The sequence below is a fragment of the Electrona antarctica genome (assembly GCF_951216825.1).
Source record: "Electrona antarctica genome assembly, chromosome: 16".
In the NCBI taxonomy this organism is placed as follows: domain Eukaryota; kingdom Metazoa; phylum Chordata; class Actinopteri; order Myctophiformes; family Myctophidae; genus Electrona; species Electrona antarctica.
The window spans coordinates 14,562,605-14,586,378 of NC_136797.1; the positions used below are offsets into that span (position 1 = coordinate 14,562,605).

Here is a 23,774-nt window from a genome sequence, read left to right on the forward strand (position 1 = left end):
ATTGCGCAAGCGCGCTGCCGTCCACCTCCCGTTATACCGGCTGACTAAAAGCTGAATAACTCCTAATCTACGGAGCTCTCCGTGGTTTGGATAAAACGTGCAATGTTCTGAGGTCTTTGCCGATTATCCGGTGGTCTAGATGGAAACATTGGCGCTTTCTAGAGCAAGGATGGCTATATTTTAGCTTGCTAGCATTGACGCTATTTATTTAGCATAATATGGACGCCCACAACATCCGTTTCTGTGCTGTGTGTGCAACCTCTAAATTGCCCCCGCAGCCCTCGGCAGTCTGAGGTTGGCTTTGCGTCCAGCAGGTGGCAGTAAACCTGGCTTCTGCTCATTGACTACAAATGACGTCTATAGACGTCATTTCAAATCAAACGCTTAAACACTAAACCGCCATTAGCCTGGCCCAGCCTGTGTGGTCTCTGGTCTAGAGGGGCGGGTGCCGGTGGAAAGCAGGCGGTTGATCCTATTGGTTCACCGATCTGAACACCCGCCCCCCCCCTCCTCGGTAGAAAACAGTGGAGAACACCGACATCACCAAAGTTGGAGCGACACGCCTCTGCACTGTTATTGGTTAGCGAAATACAAGTATGCCACATTTTCCAATGCGTTTCCCCGGGCTTTTCTTTCTGAGCCGAATGTGAACGAAAATTAAAGCCTGGGTTACTGAGACGATTAGACATCATTTGGTGTTTTCAGTGTTTACGATAAAGGGTGCTCTTCCGCAGCCTGTGAGTAAATCTATAAGGCTTCCGGATCAAACGGAAAGTACAAACGGGGAAAAAAAGTGATCAAAACAAATCCAAGCTAGTTTAATCCATTAAGACCCGAGACCAGATTCTACAACCTGTGTTTCTATATTGGTGGTGCTCAAACCTTTTCATGTCAAGGACCCCCAGAATTATCTGTAAATTGCCAACGGACACCCCCCCCCCCCATCTGAAAATACGTTGTTCCAGGGACCTCCCGAAAGCAGATAAAGATTTGAGTTAAAAACATTCGATGTGAAAGAATATATATATATTCAATGATTTGTGTCAAAAGATTGCAGATCTACAAGCTTTTCGCCGATTCTACAATGAGTCTCGTCGCAATACGCGGTCAGTGGGGTGCACAGACATTTAGAAGGGCAGGTGCTCAAGTGAAAAAGGGCACCTTGTGCAGCGCATGGAACCAGCCGGTTGCCTTAGATTTGAGATTTATAGAATGTTTTATCAAGAATTGGTCAATGTCACCATGGTCCACATACTGTACACTGTACAAACAATGGTCTATCTGTGCACGCCACTGTACGCAGTATACCTTTTGCACGCTACTTTCATTCAACAAAGTATAAAAAGATGAAATGTGGTGATACAAGGTTCCGCGCCCGACAACACAAGACAACACACAGCTTGTGCACATTACACCTCTCATCATCATCTCACCCACAGCGTTCCTGTTACCTTATCCGACCATCAGTCATAAATTATCCTCACCTGTCGCTGTGATCTTCTCTGTGCCACTCCGAGCTAAATCAAATTAACTCCTCACATATCTGTGACACAGCTGTCCCTCCAGGTTCTGTCAAAAATAAAGCCCCCAGGGTAGAGACTGGAGTCAAATCGGCTACATCACAGACCAGATAGCGGAGAGGGCTCAACTCTTATCTCCTAAAAGTACAGGTAGGCAGAGCACGGAACAGTGGTGGTTGTGAGGGGGGTTAGATAGCCGGTGTGAGCACTATTTGTGACCAGATTTGACTGAGAGACTGCCATCGCGCAAATTCCAGCTTTTCACCAGAGTAGAAAAACTTTTTTTTCAAAATGAGTTTATAGCACAGGCAGACTCTTCACATACTAGAGCATGTCTGAAATAAGTGTCAGAGCTGAAATCGACATGTAAATATGAAATAAATGCTTAAACATGTAGCTATAGGTGTAATGTTAGAGACCACAAAAGTGAACCTTTCAAGCCTGTTTTCTCAACTCGCTGTTTTCTGCAAGACATTAGTCTATAAGTCATATCTCCAAAACTAGTGGGCCAAACTGAACAACCAATATGTCAATTTGAAGCTATGATTCCCTGCTTTCATAAGACATGAAAAAACAAAAATTCAAAAAAATCCAATGGCAGTCCCTCAGTCAAATTTAGTCACATTTGTTGGGATGGATAATAGTGCAGTTGAGGCGAGCAAAGAGGGGATCAAACATCCAGTTTCTGCCAGTAATCCTCCACAAAGGAAGCAAGTGAGGAGAGGATGGCGGTGAGGAGAGCTAAAGAGGAAAGGCCACACACAGGCCACAAGAGGAGACCTTGGGAAAGATCAGAGCTCCAGGTGTGTGTGTGTGTGTGTGTGTGTGTTTCACTTCTGAGATTAGCCTGAGAGTAGGGTGACTTCATGTTTTCTCACATTCCAGACACGTCTTGAGCTATAGCATCAGGGAACGCTTCGTGTGACATCATAAATCATTTACTACGCACACCATCTCTCTCTCTGTGTGTGTGTGTGTGTGTGTGTGTGTGTGTGTGTGTGTGTGTGTGTGTGTGTGTGTGTGTGTGTGTGTGTGTGTGTGTGTGTGTGTGTGTGTGTGTGTGTGTGTGTGTGTGTGTATAAACAGATAGCTTTCGTGCACAACCAGGTGGAGGAGCTGCTGGTAGGCAAGATATTGTATTCAAAGTGAAAACACTTCCTTTGAAAGAAGAGGACGGGACCGCACACTCCAAAAGATGCTCGATGGAACAGGATTTTAATGCTTCATTTCAAGTATATTGGTTTATCGCCAGGTGCGAAGTCAACACGGCGAAACGCCCTATGGGCCTCATGGCTCGGCAAGGCTTACCTATCTGCATGTACAGTATGTACAGCATAGATCACATTGCCCTGTTCCGCCAACCTGCTCTAACACTGGCAAACCAACAGGCAGACATGTCAGGGCGCACCGTACCGTACTATTGAGGTGCAGCTGACCAATTTGAAGAAACTGAAGAGGCTCAAAACCTTTCGACCTCATGTGGGCAGTGTTGATTTCGTCGACTAAAACCAAGACAAAAAATGTTCGTCGACTACCTTTTATCACTGACAAAAACTAAATGAAGACTGATGACTAAAACTAAATATATTGTCAACAAATAAAAAGAGTTTGTAGATTGGCTATTTTAGTATTTTCAGCAAGTGTAAAATCAGTCACTACGACAGCATCAAGGCCCGCCAAAATACACTTTACGACTAAAACTAGACTAACACTAAAACATTCCAGGTGACTAAAATGTGACTAAAACTAAATTAAGTTTCATTCCAAAGACTGACTAAACTAAAATAGAAATTTGCTGCCAAAAACAACACTGGTCCTCTACCCTATACCTCTGTTCTTTCTCTTCCCACGAAAACTACAAATGATGGAGCACACTGAGGCCACTTCTTTACACCTGTGAAGTTGTGGATGTGACGATGAGGATGATTTCTATAGGACCCCCTCGAAAACGAGATGCTAGTACATCTCAAGGGGTTACTCCTAATGAAGAATTTCATTCATTTAGCATCCAAGTTCTCAGGATATGATATGTAATCTTAAATCTTCCATGCCAAATCAATCTCTCTAGGCTGCATGGCCTATCAGTGGTAGCGTAATAAGGTGTTTGGGTTTGGTTTGCTGTGGATTGAAGGTGTCTGCTGTAGAGAAGTGGTTCCCAAAGTGGGGTCCGGGGGGTCCCTGAGTTGACCAGGGGGTCCACTGCTAAATGATAGTTTGGAACCAAATGGACCCTTATGGGTCTGTAACTCTGAGAGTGTACAAATGGAACCAAACAGACCCGTTATAATTAACATTGATTTTTGAGTGGTGTAAACCACTCCTACAACTGGCTTTGTTAGTCTGTCTGTCTGTCTGTGCTCAAAAAATGAGCACGGTTGCTATGGTCACCCAGTTCACACGGGTCTGATTTCATTACGTCAGACATTACGTCAGACCACAGCTGATCAGTCTATATAAGACCTTACACCACTCAGTTCACACGGGTGTGATTTTTACAATATAAATTGGGGGTCCCAGAGATAGAAATGCCATTAAAAGGGGGTCCGTAGACTCATCTCAAACTGGGGGTCTTTGAAATTAAACTGGTTGAGAATCACTGCTAGAGCTATAAAAATATTCTCTTATGGGGGGTGGTCCCTGGCATATCTTTTCAAATGGGGGTCCGCAGGGCTATAAGTGTCAATTTGGGGGTCCTTGGCATGAAAAGGTTTTGGAACGACTGCTGTAGAGACGTGTGCAATTAAATTCCACTGTATTGGGCTCCATGTGTACAACACTCATCGGTTTGTGGAGCACAAAGTTTCCACATTTGAAAAACTGAACAGCAGTGGCTCCAGAAATCATGACACGGTTACTCACAATAATCTACAGGCCTGGTTGTGGAAATAGCTGATCTACAAGCTCATCGCAGGCCGCCTGCTATTTTCCAAAAAACAATTGGAACATTTTGTAGATCTGTTATTTTGTTCGCCCCTGAATTGGGACACTAGGGTTCATGTGGTTAACACATAAAAAGGCAGGCAAAGTAGAGACTGAGGTGTAGAGAGAACAACTCTTAGAGTATATATGAATAAAGACGGCACCCGAGTTCTCCTTCCATCCACTTGCATTAAGTTGCTCAGAAGTGCATGAGGCGATTTCTCTCCTCCTTCCGGTTAGGAACAGAGTACATTCTGGGATTGATTGGGCCAAAGACATGAACGCGCTGCCATTGCACTGAAACCGCGTTCACGTGTCATCATGAACGTGCGCAATGATAGTCAACGGACCAGCGCGTTCATGTTCTGCAATACCAAATCCGGCCACTATGTCCATTGCGCCTCAGGGTTTCCTCCGGGTGCCGTCTCAATTCATATATACTCTAAGGAACAACTCCAGTGAAAATAAAACCGATACCGATCTTGAGCGCGTAAGGGAAGAATTTGAATATATATTAATATATATTCAATTGAATATTTACAAAATTATTATATGTCAAAACCCACGTCAAGACTGTTCCTGTGTGTGTGGGGAGGATGGGGAGAATGTTTAGGCCTGTCACAATAATGCAAAACGATATTATACTATATATCTACCACTTAAAGTTTCTCAATTACACCCAAAAAACCTGAACTTTGAACATTCAGTGGATTTTCTGTGGTCTGGAGTTTTCTCTGGGGTTTGGAAGCCTTTTGAGCTGCAATGAAAACAGGCAAAACACTGAAAACAGTGACATCTGCTGGCAAATGCCATTGACATATATGGGATTTGCAGGCTGTGACATCACAAACAGCAGGAAAACAGAGCACTTGTTTGAGCCAGAAAACCCCAGACCACAGAAAATCTACTGAATGTTAAAAGTTCAGGTTTTTTTGGGTGCAATTGAGCTCAGAAAACCTAAAAAGAAATTAAGGAAATTTACAAAAACTTGTTTTTAATGTCACAATCCCTTTAACAAGGGCGGGAACCCCTTTTTATGTTTTAAGGATTATGTTATACTTTAGCTATTTTTGAAAGATCGTGAAAATGTGGCACCAGATGGGGTAAATTTGCCGATCACTGATGGAGTAATTTGGACTATATAAAAGGGAACAGCCTGATAAACCCAGTCCCCCTCCTCTACCTCCCACGCCGTCCATCACTGCCTCCAGCGTGTCTTAAAAATAGCAATGAGAAAAAGCCGTCACTCTGGATTTAGCCTACTTTCCAACATACACATTAATTTCAAAGCTGATGAAGGGAAAAAAAACGGCTTCTTCTAAGCTGCTAAACAGCAGAGCTGGAGAGCTTTGGGTTGGGGGGCTAGGGAACAGGACAATGGAACAAAGTTTCAGGGATTGATGTAGTTTTAATTTAGGTATTTATTACCATTTAAGTAATCACGAATCACTTTTCGTTACGTTTCGTAACGTGACAGTCCTTTATGATATCCAATTCCCCCCTTAGCCTTTTCATACATGCGTCTACAACCCCAAACATATTGATATTACATGCCTCAGAAAAAAAGAAAGAAAGAAAGAGTCATTAGCCTATACACTGTAGGCCTACATACAATTTAATTTCCTATGCTAACTATGTTCTCTATCATCAACTTGAGTGTCTGCCAAGAATGGACAGGATGCGTGAGAAAGAAGCCAACAATATTAATTCCCACAATATAACTTTGTTTTCTCACCATAACAACAACTGAACCTTAGAGTCAACTACTCTGACCAACAGCTGACCAACCCTTGTCTGGTATTCAATAAAACAGAGCAGATTATGCCAATTAGAATGTTCACTGTTGTTATGGTTGTCAGATTGAAACCATCTCAATTGGTTCCCTGTACTGTACTGTACTGTACTGTACTGTACTGTACTGTACTGTACACGGAACAGATATTGCCAACATTAACCCATTTAGGCCTGATTTCCAAATTGATGTTTTCTAAATCCTGACAGTTTTCTTAAATTTCTCTATCAGTGGTGCTCAATATTTCATGTCAAGGACCCCAAACATTATATGTAAATGGCCGCCGACCCCCATCTGACAATATGTAGTTCCCCCCCCAGAAGCAAAGATTTTAGTTAAAAAACGTTCGCTCTGAAAGAATATATATATATATTCAAAGATTTGCGCCACATTGACGATTTTTCAAAAATAGCAGATCTACAAGCTCGGTGCCGCGCTATGAGCTTGTATATCTGCTATTTTTCAATAGCTAAAGTATAACATAATGCTTAAAACACCAAAAGGGGTTCCCGCCCAAAATGGGTTAAGACAACTGCGTTAATAATTGCTGCCATAAAGACCTTCCAATCCTAAAACGGCACTGATTGAGCCGTTAGCCATCCTATAAGCCGTGAGCAAGGTGAGGCAATCCGCTTAAAAACTGCAATCAATCTACGAGTAATTAATTAACATGCAGACTCCATTGTGAATTTGACTAATGCACAGCATGGGCTTGTTAGATCAAACAGCAAACAACTTGTCCTCGGACAAGGACGATCATTAATCACATGATCAGCCATGATGTCCAGCAGTGTCCTTGAGGCATGTTTGTAACATGTGTTGTTATTGTTAAGCCTGCATTATGGGCTTAACAATAACAAGTGCTTTCCACATGTTGAGCGACTCACGTGCCTAGTAATTAATTGTCAATGAGAGGCAAGTATTCAGATAGGTGCGCTGGCAGTCTGACAGTAACGACAAGCGCGTGCACAATCGTAGACATTTAAGTCGACGATTAATTGTCACCAAAATAATTACCGATTTACCGATTTAATTGTGTTTTTTTACTTTGAACATTTGTATTTCGGTTTGCCTTTTAGGCTTTGTAATCACAAGTTGCACAAAGGGAAGATATGACAAATAACTTAAATATACAAAGAAATCACTGACACATTTAATAATTTTTAGTATAATTTTCTTTAAAAAAAAAAAACAATAGTTTTTTTTGTATGGACAATTTTCAATATGGCAATGACTGACGATTATGCAAAAAAACTATTGCGATTATTTCAAATAATTGCGATTTGGCGATTATGGGCCTACGTGGCGTGTTGCGAGCTTGTAGATTGGCTATTTTCATACCGGCACGCTACGTGACCAAGTGAGGTTTAACACCCATATCCGCAGGGGATATTTCCTCATGTATTCAACCAGTTAATTTCCAAAAAAATCACTAAACCGTGTCCCCTTTCACCGAGGGAGCCTGCCGAGAGGAGACAGGTTGCGTGTGAGAGGGGCAGAACACAGGAGGAGGGAGAGAAGAAAAGTGCACGCGAGGGCACCCTCTTCAACTAATCTAACGAGCCAGTTAACATGACATTCACCACCTAGGGCAGTGGTTCCCAAACATTTTAGCCCGTGACCCAAAAGAGAAATGTGATGCCCCCCCGGGACACAAAATAGTGAAAATAGCAGATCTACAAGCTCCCATCGCGTGCTTACTCAAAGCGCTTTAGGCAAGGACCTGCTCTAGCTCCTGAGCCACAGCCGCCCCAAATGTCATGCAACAATGTCATCGTGCATTTACTACAACCTCAGCCTCTGCCCGCCAATCACCTAACCCACTGGTTCCCAAACAGTCGGTCGGACACATTTTTTATGGTTCCCAACATGTTGAGTTAAATTATTATTTCAATAAACCATCCTGATTCCTAAACACAGAAAAAGCTAAGATTTTCATGAATTAAATTCAAAGATTGTTTTCCCCCTATAATTTCATGAAGAATTCAACAACGTGGCTCGGAGCGACGCATTGTGAGCTTGTAGATCGGCTATTTTCACAAGTTTGGGTCCTGTGAAAACAACTAATGTGTCTGTTTGGGAACCACTGACTTAACCCGCACAAGCGTAGCTCCATTCGAGATGATGAACTCTTTAAAAATCCCTAAGCACCTTTAGATTGAGTGTCCTGTCCTGGCAATTCCCTGCAATATGCCGCTGCTACAAGACAAACTGATATGGCACGGTGTCAACAACACAATCTTGTTATTCAAAGTCTGGAAGATGGAATTTAGCACAGGAAAAAATATATATAATCCAGATCATTCGATCAGTCTTGTGTGTACATATAAAGTGTCGTACGCCTGGCCAGAACTGTAGCTACAGTAGATGCTGTGAGCAGCCGTGGGAGAAAAGTAATTATTTGGATGGCGTTGAGAGAGTGGGGAGTGGGGAGTGGATTTGGGAATCCAACACTGTTTGGACATGGATCAGAACCACTCTATTACATGCAAGGAAAGCTGGCAGAGTAATGGAATATTTGATTAGCACAGATCACAATATACAGTATATATAATGTGACTCTTTTTGACAGAGAGACAGTCAAGGCGGCAAGACTGTTCAGGAGGAGAAAAACACTTTCTTTTTAATCCAAATTGAGTTAATAAATGTCAGAGCTGAATGTAAATATGAAATAAATGCTTAAACATGTAGCTAGGTGTAATGTTACGAGTCCACAGAAGTGAGCCTTTCAAGCCTGTTTTCTGCTAGACATTACTCTATAAACCATATCTCCAAAAGTGGTGGGTCAAAGTGAACAACCAACATGTCAATTTGAAACTATGATTCCCTGCTTTCACAGGACATGAAAAAACGAAAAATAAAAACATTCAATGACTTGGCCTCGGTCATAAACGGACACACACAGAGAGAGAGAGAGAGAGAGAGAGAGAGAGAGAGAGAGAGAGAGAGAGCTGGATGTAAGAGTTACACTACATCCCAAGGCTGGACAGAGGTGAAACAGAGATAACATGTTTGGTTCCCCCACTAAGTCAGATTCCATACAGTAATAAAAGTGGATGACTTTAGACTTTGGACTAAACCATGTTGTGTAATTCAGCCGTATTACAGACGAGTGTGGATCTTGGAACGAGTGCGCCTCAAGCTCCCCAGACAGTCTGTGATAACACAGCGCTAGGAAGAGACCATTACATTTTCTCTGAATCTTTCCTGTGGAACTAGAACGGGCTGTTCATCAACTGCTGCACAAATACAGTGTGTGTGTGTGTGTGTGTGTGTGTGTGTGTGTGTGTGTACACGAGGTTCCGGTGACGTTACAAAAGTATTAAGTACTCATTATGCAGAATGTCCAGTTTCAAGTTTTCTAATGGTTACACATCTTTTGAAAATAGCCGATCTACAGTACAAGCTCACAATGCGTCCGCACCGAAATGTATGTACGTACATAGAGCTGAAGTGAAATGTATGTACGTACATAGAGCTGAAGTGAAATGTATGTACGTGCATAGGGCTGAAGTGAAATGTATGTACGTACATAGAGCTGAAGTGAAATGTATGTACGTGCATAGGGCTGAAGTGAAATGTATGTACGTACATAGAGCTGAAGTGAAATGTATGTACGTACATAGAGCTGAAGTGAAATGTATGTACGTGCATAGGGCTGAAGTGAAATGTATGTACGTACATAGAGCTGAAGTGAAATGTATGTACGTACATAGAGCTGAAGTGAAATGTATGTACGTGCATAGGGCTGAAGTGAAATGTATGTACGTACATAGAGCTGAAGTGAAATGTATGTACGTGCATATAGTCCGTGAGCCAGGGGGGTTGGTCTGTACCATCTGGCTGAATAAGGCTCAGTGATTTTTGTGAAGGTATACATGTCTAGAGTTAGAAAATATGTGATAGCATTGCACCCGTGGTAGCTTTATGAGTGCTATCATGCATTTTATTTTATAACACTAGGCGAAAATTGCATGGATCAATATGAAAACAAAATAGTAATACACCCCCCAAAAATGATAGAAAAGGTTTTTCCAATTGGTTCTGGTACCTCTAGGCATGCTTAAGAATATACTGAAAATATAGGAAAATATATGTTCTGGAAAGGCGTCATTTTCAAGATGGCGTCCAATATGGCTGCCAGGAGCTTAAAATGGCTATAACATCATTATTTGGGGGTTTAGGACTAAATTAATGTGGCTGAATCAGTGAAAGTGATCAGTTAATTATAGGGATGTGCCGATGAGACATTTTGGCCGATATCGATATCCGATATAATTAATTGCTGTTATGGCCGATAACCAATATTACCAATGTCGATCTCATTCTGTATTGAAAGATTATATTTTTGTCTATTCTGAAAAATACATGTAACAGGGTGTCTGCACTGCAGGCTTAGGCAAGTCACATCTAACTTAAATACCTTTATAATATTGTGAGCTTGTAGATCTGTTCAAACTGTTACTTTGGGCTTGTTTATCTGTAAAGACAGACCGATTCATTCATTTCATTATTTTCATTTTTTTATTTATTCCAAACATGTTAAAATATAAATGAGAAAAGACAAAGGAAATAAACGTCCAAAAATAATAATAATAATGATCTTTCATAATCCTTAACTTATGTTTATGTTCGAAAGTCGGGCAGATACTGGCACTGAGGAGGATATTGGAAGGGGTATGGGAGCGCAACCTGTCAGCGGTGATCACATTCATTGACTTCCAAAAGGCTTTCGACACCATCCACCGGGGGAAACTCATGAGTATTCTACGTGCCTACGGAGTTCCAGAAAAGTTGGTCCAGATGATAGAGTCAAGCTACAGCCAGACTCGAGCCAAGGTCCAAGTTCGGCCTCAAGCTCAATACCAAGAAAACAAAGGTAATGACAGTCAACACAGAGGACAAAACCATTGCCACTGCAGACGGGACGGTGCTCGAGCGAGTCGAGGACTTCAAGTACCTCGGGGCCTGGACTGCCTCAACTGAAAAGGATCTGAAGGTTCGGAGAGCACTTGCCTGGAAAGCCTTGCACGGGATGAGGAGAGTGTGGAAATCAGACATGGGAGAAGACCTTAAGAGGCGGCTGTTCATAGATACTGTCGAGACATGGACCCTCACAGTACAACAGGAAAAATCCCTGGATGGAGTCTACACAAGAATGCTACGAATGGCACTAGGTGTCACATCAGAAATGTGGACCTCTTCTATGGGGACCTACCACGGGTCACGGACAAAGTCAGAGAGAGAAGGATGAGGCTGGCAGGGCACTGCGTCAGGTACCCAGAATTTGAGGCAAGTAAATTGACTATGGGAGCCAAACCCAGGGCAAAGCCAAGGGGGGGAAAGAAGTGTACCACCTATGTAGACGTGCTGCGGCGCGACAGCTTGGCTAACAACACTGCAGAGCTCAATAACCTGATGTTGGATAGGACATTGTGGAGGGCAGCGATCCAGGAATCCCGAGTTGGTGTTGGCTAGACCTCACTCTCGCAGTTACTATGTTCGAAAAAGGAGTAGGGAAAAGTTTATTGAAAAACGTAATCGGTCTGATTAATCAAACCGATGCTGATTAATCTAAAAACAACTCAAATCGTCCGATACCGATGTGTTTGCCGATTAATCTCCCATCACTAGTTAATTATGTATTGCTAAATCCAAAATGGTGTCCATACCACACCCAAAGTGATGTTCTATTGTACTGCATTATGTAAAAACATACAATTACAAAATGAACAGAATAACTGTCACATAAAATCAATTTATTATAAGTAGGTCAATCTTATGTGCTAAAGGTCAGGTCAATGTCTGTCTCATAAGCAGGTGTGTCCAAGCATGCAGCAGATACAGTATGGTCACTGGTTGACATGCACAGTATTCACCTTACCATTGATATGCAGCAGGGGTATTCAACTAGATTGAACTGTAGAATGATGGTGTGTGGGGGGCCGCACAGCGTGCACGCTTTACTGAAAATGTGGGGGTTCTCAAAATGCATTTGTGCTCAAACACAAAGATGTATACATTTGTGCACAGTAATGAGCAGGATAATATGACTATACAGCTATATGTTACCATAGAATAGATGTAGACCTATTTGACAGTGCATAAACATAATTGCCTTGACATTAACGACCTTCAATGGGACAGTCCTGTGCAACCTCATATCCATGTGCAAAGGCAAGATCAGAGCACAAAATACTTTGCTGGCAGGGAACTTCCCAGACTACCCTGATGTGCTGGGTGAGTTGGGTGTCACAATGTAACAATCTGTTGCTGCTGTTGTACCACGACAGTTGTACTCATATACAAGTGGAATGTGGCAGACCACCAAGCTCAATTTGAAAGTTCAGGTGATGTCACACAATTTGGATGGGAGATCCACATTTTGCTAAGGGTGACCTGACACCTGATGAGATGTTGAAGCTACAAATGAGAAGTGATGTTGATAATAAAGAGACGATGAGGTAGATCAGGATTTGGGTAAGATATTGCTGCCAATCAGGAGGGCTAGGGGGATGTGGTGGGTTGATTTTATGTTCCTGATTATGAGTTGAAGCTTACAGATATTGAATGTAGTTGCAAAAGATAAATATTATCATATTTTCTTATGCTATTATTACAAATGTATAAGTATAAGTTGTTATAGAAATAGAAATAGTTGTTTCTGTTTCATTGACCAGACCTTTAACATGTGAGATTGACCTGATATAAAGGCCTTTTTTGATTATGCCAATTACCAAAGTTTGGGCAACCAAGCTAAAATTGTCCCCAAATACAAATCAACAACAAAAACGTAATATGAAACAGCATTATTAGGTTTGGTATTGAACAGATAGAAATGTCAAATGGACTAAAAGGTGATGTAATGGTGAACGGAAAGTTATCTTATGCATTACTTACACTGTACACTTACACTATATTTAGTTTATTGAATTTCATAAAACATTTCATTAGAATTTATGTTCTAAGATGGTTTTAAATATTTACAGTTATTTACAGAGGGAACCTTTGTGCTGCATCTTTCATGAAAACAGAAGTACGTCTCATGTAATATATAGTCCCTATATGTTGTCTCTCCTGTAATAGATAACATTTCTAGATGTGCTAATTTTAACAACTTTTCAGAGAAATATATAGTCTGAGCTGTATCCCAACCATTCTTCAAAGATATATGATCAATAATAGGAGAGAACCATCAGTTTGAAGTAGAATGCTCCATTCGGATTTTGAAAATTGAGTTTTGGCATGTGGTTATAAATGGAGTGATAACACACAGAAAGCTACCACAGATGCAATGCTATCACATTTTTCCTAGCACTAGGGATGTATACCTTCCCAAAAATCACTATGAGACTTATTCACCCCATCGGTACAGATGACCCCAGATTTGGGGTCCTGGCTCACGGCCTAATAGGGCTGAAGTGAAATGAACCCAGCTGACCCAGGTGAAAAAGTAATGTATTTTAATATATTAAAAATATACTTTTAGTACATTTATTATACTGAAGGTATACTTTTGTACTTAAAGTATATTGGTACTTTTGTCAAAGCATGCTAACAGTACATTTTTTTCCAATACATTTTTTTACAAATATAATCAGAGTGCATTCAATATATATTTCTAGAAAGTACATTGAATGTCAACATAATTCTAATTCAATTAAATGTACTTTTCAAAAATGTATTCTGATAATGTTAAGTTTTTGTTGAACTTAAGTACATTTAACTTTAAATATATTTTAAACTATTGTATTTGAAGTTCTTATACAGTATACTCCTAGGAAAGTATCCTCAATATGCACTTATCTTAAGATATACTATAATATGCATATAGAAAGTATACTTTTCACAAATACAATCAAAATATGTTCAAGTATACATTTTTGTAAGTATGTTAATGCCCAATGTATTGAAGTTTCACTTAATTATACTTCATAAAAGTACATTTTCCATCAGTGCATTTATAGTATAATGCTGACAAAGTATACAGAAAAAGCATTACACTTAAAGTTTACTTTAGTCTACTTTATTTTAAGTATACTATTCATGAATGTTCCTGGATGCTATTAGAAATATATTTCTTACATTATATTTGTAATGTATTGTTATTAAGTAAATTCAAAATATATTGAATATATACACATTAAATGTCAACATAAATTAATTTGTAATTTGTTTAAGTGTACTAAACAAAAATATCAAATGTAATTTTTAAAAGTGTATTCAAATAATGTTTATCTTTTGTTCAACTTAAGTACCTTTCCTTTAAAATATATTTAAAATTATTATATTTTGAATGTATTAAAATGTACTTATATTGGTGGCTAGAGGAAGTCCATTTCCCAGCAAGCACTGGGGTTCCAAGGACTGTCTGTTATTGTTCTTATTTGTGGTGAATATTAGAATGCATATTGGCGTTATTTTATGGGTCATTGTGTTAAGTGTTTTGTTAGTGTTTTTTGGTGATTTATGTTGTTTTATGTAATTTGTTTAGTAAAACCATGACTGTAAATGTCTGTTCATTTGGCCAGTCTCTCTCATACTATATGTGTAGTATCTGTTGGATTGGGTTTGTTGTTGATGGTTGCGCCAACAAAGAGTTGTCATGGCTCTTGCAGGCCGCAACTATACCTCAAGCCTTTACAATATGACAATTTTTGGCATATTCTTTTTTTAAGAATATATGCAAATGTATACTTTTCAGAAGTATATTTAATATACTAATTGGTACTAAATAAATATATATAGTAATAGTAGTATAGTAATTATGCTCAAAATATACTTGGAGTATAATATAAATTAATTTGAAGTATACTTTCAATAGTTTCAAGTGTACTAGCAATGTAATAATAATGTTACAACACAAACATACTTTAATTGTAATAATAGTATATTTTAAATTAATTGTCTGTGTACTTGTAGTGAGTTTAAATGTGTTATTATTACATTACTACTTCAAACTATTAAAAGTATACTTCAAATTAATTTATTACATACTCGTATATTTGTAATACATTGATAGTATACTTGAAACAAATACAAGTATATTTGCAATACATTGATAGTATATTTTAAGCATAATTGCAATATACTCTATATATTTATTTAGTACCCGATATGTATTGTTAATGCACTATAAATGTAATGATAGTATACTTTAATGTACTTAATGACACCAGCAAAAGTGTACTGTGCTGTACTTTATTTGTAATTAAATTGTATTTTTTTCGGGGGGGAAAGTACATTAAAATATATTTAAAATGTGTTTAAATATATCTTTAGTGCAACTTTAGTGCAACTAAGTACAACTTAAATTTTTTGAAAATAATACATTTATATAATAAATGTACTATACTTTAGTATATTTCTTTTTCACCTGGGGATCCAGAATGCTGCTACACATGTACTACTGACAAGAACCAGGAAAATGCATCCCATTTCTCAAAACCTTATAGCTTCGCTGCACTGACTCCTCAGGTAACATCTTAACCCATATTGGGCGGGAACCCCTTTTGGTGTTTTAAGCATTACGATATACTTTAGCTATTGAAAAATAGCAGATCTACAAGCTCATAGCTTGTAGGTCTGCTATTTTTGAAAAATCGTGAAAATATATATTCTTTCAACGTTTTTAACTAAAATCTTTGCTTTTGGGGGGGGTCACTAGAAACATGTTTTTTTCAAAAAAAAAAGTGTCATGATTTAGAAGACATTTGTAGAATCGTTCCCAGGTCTAAATGGGTTAAACTGCTCAATGTACTCCATCCATAAAGTTATATAAACTAGAGAGCGGACAGCCCCGCCCCCTGATATTCATTTCGATGGAAGTTGCTCAGTGGCGTTTGAAGCACCCGGAAGTCTGCCAGGAAGTACCTCCGTTGGCTCCATATAATTGGTTGGCTCGTGCTGGGAGTACCATTTTTTGCGTCCTACGTCACGAAATATCTCCATGAACGTCCATGTATTTTTTTCCCCGGATCGCCTGCAGTTCCAGCGTCGGCCAGTAGGGTGGGGCGGCTTTCAACGTTGGCCAGCCGCTCTGGGGGCTTGACTACCATCGCCCCAATAGAACTCCCAGAATGCATGCTAGAATATCCAAAAGAGGCATTGCCTTCAACTACCAGACGCATCTCCTTTTTTGAATCAACCGTTGTTTAAGAAGGCCAAAAATGGTCGAAACGTTGTGAACCTGTAAATGTCAGCGCTTCTATAATAAACTAAACCGTAAACACTGTGGAGCAGAGCTGTGCGCGCCACGGACTTCTCATCTTCCGATACCGTTATCCAGCAGCACCAGCAAGAAACTGGATGTGCGCAACCTCCCCGTTTTGAACTCTCCATCTTTGTTGTAATGCCAAATCCCCCCCCCCCCCCCCCCATGTTTATACTAGTCCTCGCCACCCCTACTACTGTCTGGTCTGGAGAGGGTGAAGGTGACCTCGTCTCTCCTCTGATACACACATGGAAGTCTCCTCCTTTTCATCCGACAGTGAGGCTTCACCGGTGCGATGTGTACGGCGGGAACATGTTCTCCTAATCCACTACCGCTACCCTGGCAACCTGTGGGAGTCACTGGTGCAGCGACACATGCAGAACATCCTCTCCTGCTGCCTTGCCTTCCCCACCCACGAACATCATGGGAAATTGTGTGTATTGGCATCGCACCGCACGCAGTCTCCACCCTGGGCAGGAACTAGAGGTGCTACGATCAGGTTTTTTGGGACCGATCCCGATTGTTTTTCTCATGACCGGCCGATTATACCGATCTTGTGCCTAGGAGGACATTTTTAATATTTCCAAAATTATTATGACGTCAAAACCCACGTCAAAACCGTTCCCTGTGTGTGTGTGTGGGGAGACAAACATGCAAAAATTTGTAGAATCGTTCTCAGGTCTAAATGGGTTAAATGGTACAAAAGTTTGGTTTCTCCAGATCGGGTAAAACGCTGATCGAGTCATTTGGAGTGAATATCGGCCAATCATCGACCAGTGGCTGATTGATCGGAGCACCTCTAGCAGGAACCATACCTGAATGCCTCAAAGTGTGTTAGGGCCAGAGCCATAGAGTAAGACAGAGTTACGACATTGAGGGGGCAGAAAACAGCCCGGTCACGTGGCTCATTTAACTCGTTTCTGTCTGTAAAGCCTATATTTAATATTTTAGCCGTGACATAAGCACCCCCCCCACCCCCTCCAGAGATACTTCTGGGTCCTACTGTTTGTGTCGCTTTTGTGTCCCCATAGAATTATACTGTGTCCCTCCGTCGGACTAAATCTTAGAGACTAAAACAACCACTAAAGTCTCATTTTACCGCTTTCCTTGCAACAACAAAGCTACTGGTCTCCCATATCTGGCTGTGACAGGCTGTCTGCCCCACAATGAATACTATCGCCATTTTATTTAATTGTGTCAACTACATCCTCCATTAGAGATCGTATGAATGCTGCTGCAAACTAGACTCAACGTACTCAACCCTGCACACATTCTAAATATGCCGCCGAAATATTGTACTGAGCAAATGGACCGTTACCACATTCAATAATAATGATAATAGTCTTTGTCTCCACATCATATATTGTCTTTGTCATGGACACTTGTACAGAACATTAATAATTCTACTCGAGTTGGAAGCATTAAGACCCATTTTAACCCTCCTTTCTGAAAAATAACGTTATTGTAAAAAGATTCACGTGTTTAGATATTGCCATTTACAATGAGAAGCGGACAGGAGCTGGTGCCACTTGGACCCGGACGCAACGTAGGACTATGAACTGACGTCGGACTTAAATACCGAATAGACTATGTAGAAGAAAGAGCCGCCATTGGACTGGCCCCATGAAGTGAGCAGGGTTGTCGTAACTCTGTCTTAGGCCTCACTCAGACCTTTACTGCATGTTGTGTGTTGTGTAGTGTAGTGTCATGGCCGTGTAGTGTCATGGCCGCCCAAATCCATTTCCAATGGAAGTCACATGGTTTGTAGTCCACATTTTGGACTACAAGCTGTTGTATGGCTTTCGGCTGTGTTTCGACTGCGCCCCTCCCCCTCATACAACACAAATGTTGTGTCAAACCATGTGACTCCCATTGGAAATGCATTGGGGCGGCCATGACACTACACGGCCATGACACTACACAACACACAACATGCAGTAAAGGTCTGAGTGAGGCCTTACTCTATGGCTCTGGTTAGGGCTGGCTCAGGCTTGCCTCTTGGGACTAGCCTTAAGTTGTGTTGCTATAGGCTTAGACTGCCCGGGAACTCCCCATGATTCACCAAGCTTCCATCCTCTCCATCTGCACGCATTCATGTCCCATCAGCATCACGTTACTTACATGCAGTGGTGGAAAAAAGTACTCACTTTATTTTATTTTTTAAAGTACCAATACTTCAATGTAGAAAATACCCCAATACAAGTAAAAAGGAATTCAAAATGTACTAAAAGAGTAAAAGTACAAGAGTATGGCATCATTAATCTACTTAAAGTACCGAAAATATAAAGTACTTGTTATGCAGAATGTCCCATTTCAAGTTTTCAAATTATTTGATGATCTTTTGAAAATAGCAGATCTACAATCTCACAATGTGTTGCATCGCGACGCATTGTGAGCTTGAAGATCGGCCACTTTCAAATGGCTGAAATGTGGCTGGAGTGGTTAATGTTTTGTAATAATAATCAAAATCTACAAAGTAACTAGTAACTAAAGTTGTCAAATAATTGTAGTGGAGTAAAAGTACAATATTTGCCTCTGAAATGTAGTGGAGTAGAAGTAAAAGTACTGAAATAAACAAATACCTCAAAATTGTATTAAGTACAGTACTATAGATAGAGCACCGAAGTCTGACGCCAATATCTGTAGAGAGCGCAAATCCATGGGTTCATGTACTTTTTATTTGCATTGTAATCCCCATAGGGGGATTTTAGATCGCCTCATATAAGAACTGTGTTTGAAAAATTAACATGTCATCCCGGCCGTTTCACTCATGGATATGAATTATCAACTGACTGAGAGAAAACGCTAATGTTACTGCTGCTGAATTAGTTACATTTTTGCTAGAAACAGACTATCAAATATAAGTGACTGACTGTCGATACTGTAAACGATACAGAGACACCTCCCTGACAATATCGCAGAGACAGCTTGTTTATTTTTGGACCACAATGCTTATATGAGACGATTTCAAGATGACCCCATGTTATTGTCCATAAATGGTGAATGGTAAATGGTGCATTTATATAGCGCCTTTATCCAAGGCGCTTTACATAGATTGTGCATTACATTCACCCATTCATACACCGATTGCGGCGGAAGCCATGCAAGGTACCAACCAGCACATAGGGAGCAATTTGGGGTTCAGTGTCTTGCCCAAGGACACTTCGACATGTAGACAGGAGGAGCCGTGATTCGAACCGCCGACCCATGGATCATTGGACAACCTGCTCTACCTCCTGAGCCATCCTCGCCCATAGAGCGAGGATGTGAGGATGAGCGAGTGACGTCAGGACTTCGGCGTTCTATAGCCACAGATTATAGACTAGAGGGTCGCAGTCCCGCCCCCTTTTTCACGACGACGAGAGACCCGGAAAAGAATTCCACGTACATTTTTCCTCAGACTTTTCAAACAGTATTTATTTAAAGACGTTTACGCTGCGGACAAAACCAACTCGAGTTGTGACAACTCATGACAATAAACACAATGTTTTGGGCTGATCAAATAATTAGAAAGAAGAAAAAGGCAGGTTACAACACTTTGTTTTGTTTTTCTTCTAACAAATTATCCGATTGGCCGTGACGCTCTATAGCTGTCGTTGTTGCTGTGCATCTCTGTGTCTCTCTTCCCCACACCCCTCTGTATGTCTCCCTCTCGCTCTCTCAAACCAACCGGTCAAGCCGATTCATTCATATTAGGCATAGATCTACTGCATGTCCTTTTCGTGAACATTACGGTAATAAGGCTGCACTTCCGGGCTTAAATAAAGCAAGGAAATGTCATATCCGTCCATGCGTGTTAATGTACTGTATGTGTGTGGCGTGCCTGCTTTAAGTGCCTCTGTGTGTAAACCAGCATGACATGCCAGAGATCACACAGCAGACAAATGGTTCATTTACTCTTATCAAGTAGACATCTCGCTGACTAAGACAAAAATATATTCAGGCATATTCAGGCCTGTCTCTATTCACTAGACACAACAGAGAGAGAGAGAGAGAGAGAGAGATTTCAGTAATTTATTAGGAAGATGAAAATATCACCCCCCCTAGGTTTTAAGTTTTGAACATTATATTTGTTCGGCTTGTGTTCCAAATTGTTTTATGAACTCCCTGTGCAGATAAAAGTGTTAATCAGCATAGCAGGCACACGGCTATACTACTAGTACAATTGATATTTTTCTCTAAGCTGCGGTGGGACTCGTGTGAGTGGACTGGACAACAATGACCAATAGGATAAAAAACTATTATGCTAGTCTGTAGGGGACATAATAGCATTAGAGGGGCGGAAAATCTTTTTGGGGCGGAATTCCCCTTAAACCCCCATATATATACTAATGGCTCAACTTTGAACCCGTCTCTATTTTGGACATGACGTCTTTATAGGTGTTAAAGTCTCAATTATTAAAATAATTCAAATATTGCTCAAATAGCTGAATCTACACTTGCAATTTTTTTGCTGAGCATGCAATATGAATAGGGCTTACATACTGTATTTACCCATTACATTTTATCACATAATATTTAACCCATTTTGGGCGGGAACCCCTTTTGGTGTTTTAAACATTGTTATAATTTATGAACTTGTAGGTCTGCTATTTTTGAAAAATCGTTAAAATGTGGCTCAAATCTTTCAGAAAATTGTCATGATTTAGAAAACATTTCTTTAATTTCGACGTCAGGCCTGAATGGGTTAAGAGAATCCATTCCAGAGCAATGCAATGAATTTTAATATTACTATTAGTAAGTAATAGTATTGCCACAGAACTATCGACTACACTTTCCTTCACACAAGGACATTTTGAAAAACAAATATGCGTAATGTAGTTGACCAAAATGTTAGAGGTACTCGCTGCTTCAGTATTTCACTCTGCTAAAACACTGCTGAAAATGCTATCCGTTTACTGTAATGCGCCGTTGAAAGCAATGCATACAGTACACGTTAGTACGTTTGGCACCATGGAAACGCTTTTCAGCCACGAGAGAGATACTTCTTCTGCTTTCAATTAGCCTTCAATCCATTCCCCTGGAATCTCCTTCCTCTCTCGCAACAGCATGAGAAACAAAACTCAACACAAAAGTCCACCGGGGGAACACAGCAAGACTTCACATCGATGCATCACACTGCCATTGAATTGGCAAGAAGGCTGCAGAAGCAGACTTCTCCTCTCATTGGAAGACCCCGACCCTAAACCAAGGCCCTAAATGGATGCCTAAACTGTCAATAGGATGACACAAGATTATCTGACAGACACATGAGCTCGCTGAACTACAGTAGAAACCATGCTATCCATACTGTAGCTACAGACTGCACGGGGAAGCCAGGCCATTATCGCCTGGGAGTAAATGCTGCCCGAGAGGCTAAATGCAGTACAACAAGGTCCATTAAAAGGGATATTTCACTTTAAAAAAGATGTTTTGAATTTTAGATATTTTATATTCTTTTTAGCGGCCCCCTTCCTATACAAACCCAATGTAACTTAAACTTTACCATGATAGATTCATCGAAAGCACCCCATTCTTGGTTCTGGTGACTTAGGTATATTCAGTGATTTCACTTAATTCAAATATTATTTATTTTTTTGTTTTGTTGTGATAATCCTCCCTACTATAGAGTGTGCTGACCATATCAGGAGACAGGAGTTCCTCCCTGTCCCCAGTTAACCCCTGGGGTAAAAAACCCTAAGGTTTCGTTTTTGGCTATAGGTGGCCCAGCCTTCATCCAATCAGGATAGAGAGGGGCCTTCCGCCAATCATGATCGAGGGGGGCGGGCCTTGGTGTGCATGCTGTTGGCCTGTCGCGTGTCCCCCCACTGTAGTGCGTGCATGTGCACATCTTGTTACCGGGGCAGACCGGGGGGGTTTCCAAATCACCTAAATAAAAATCACTGAATGCTCCTTTAAACTGTCCTAATACGTGAGGGGGTCGTGTTTTTTTTCTTCATTTATACATTTTTGTAATTTTTTTTTTAATCAACTAAAAAGATCTCGGAAAAGTATAAAGATGGCGTAATGATAGTATGCATCTGGACGCTTCTGGACGTCAGATGGACGGACTCTTCTGGTTAAGCACAACAGCAGGAGGACATCTGTTTGCTGATGCAGGCGTTAAAGTAATAAGCGTCCCCATTACAAGACTCCTTTCTCCCCAGGCGGCTAACGATAATTAGATGCATACTGTCCATCCATCCATCACACTGCAGGGAGTGGAGCACTGTGTCTGTGTTTGGGCCTTTCCTTATACAGTATACCACATGCATACGTGTGTGCACGCACGCACGCACGCGCGCGCGCACGCGTGCACGCGCGCACGCACGCACACATACTGTTTATCTCTGCCGTCTGAAAGAAACCACTCCAAAATGTTCATTTTTCAGGAAAAAATTAAAAACTATTTAGCTCAAGTGATGTTTTTGTCGAACATTGGTTCATTTATGAGAATAAGATGGCAAAATGGGTTCATTTATGAGAATAAGATGGCAAAATGGGTTCATTTATGAGAATAAGATGGCAAAATGGGTTCATTTATGAGAATAAGATGGCAAAATGGATTCATTTATGAGAATAAGATGGCAAAATGGGTTCATTTATGAGAATAAGATGGCAAAATGGGTGGAGTTAGCTGGTTTGGCAGATAGTTTGAGGATCCAGTGGAGTTAGGAGGTTTTTGACAAAGCACTTTTTAAATACTTTCCATTGGTTCAATATTTTTTTCAACCAAAACAGACTTAAAAGGATGTTCAATAGCACTTTTTTATGGACTTAGGTGGTTTCCTCCGGACAGCAACGATATGCGCTCTCACACACACGCACGTGTGTTTGTACGTGCGTGCATTCGCACACGCTTGTGATGTAATGTGCAAGTTGGTGTGTGTCTGCGTGAGTTTCAAGGGTGGGGAAATACAGTAGGTGCATAATGACTGAATGATCGGGGCAACAAATTTTGATAACAACATTCCGGCGTTAGTGCTGAGCAGAAGACGCCATCGGGGGCACCATAAAAACGACATTCAGGGAAACAAGTTGTGACGCCTCGGGCTATAATCTTTTCTGTGGATTTATGCTAACCTCATAAAACCCATTCCACTGTCCTTTCTGTCCCTCCGCACATAAACCTCAGCCCACAATCAAATGAATAGTAATGAGTTTAACAAACAGTTGGGGCCCTGGGGGGGAGGGGGTAAAGCGTGATTTATACTTTGTTGTACATTGGTGTTGCTCGCCCCCCCCAAAAATAGCCGATTTACAAGCTCACGACACGGCGAATCGCACAGTGCCGTGAGCTTGTGGATCATTTATTTCCGCCGAGCGACACCATCACACGACGGAGTATACA

General features: G+C 40.8%; 1 protein-coding gene across 3 annotated transcripts in view; it reads right to left on the minus strand.

Moving 5' to 3' along the window:
• vav2 (vav 2 guanine nucleotide exchange factor) overlaps nt 1-23,774 on the minus strand; it is a 328,109-nt gene that overhangs the window by 261,878 nt on the left and 42,457 nt on the right. The gene's annotated exons all lie outside the window — the stretch shown is intronic.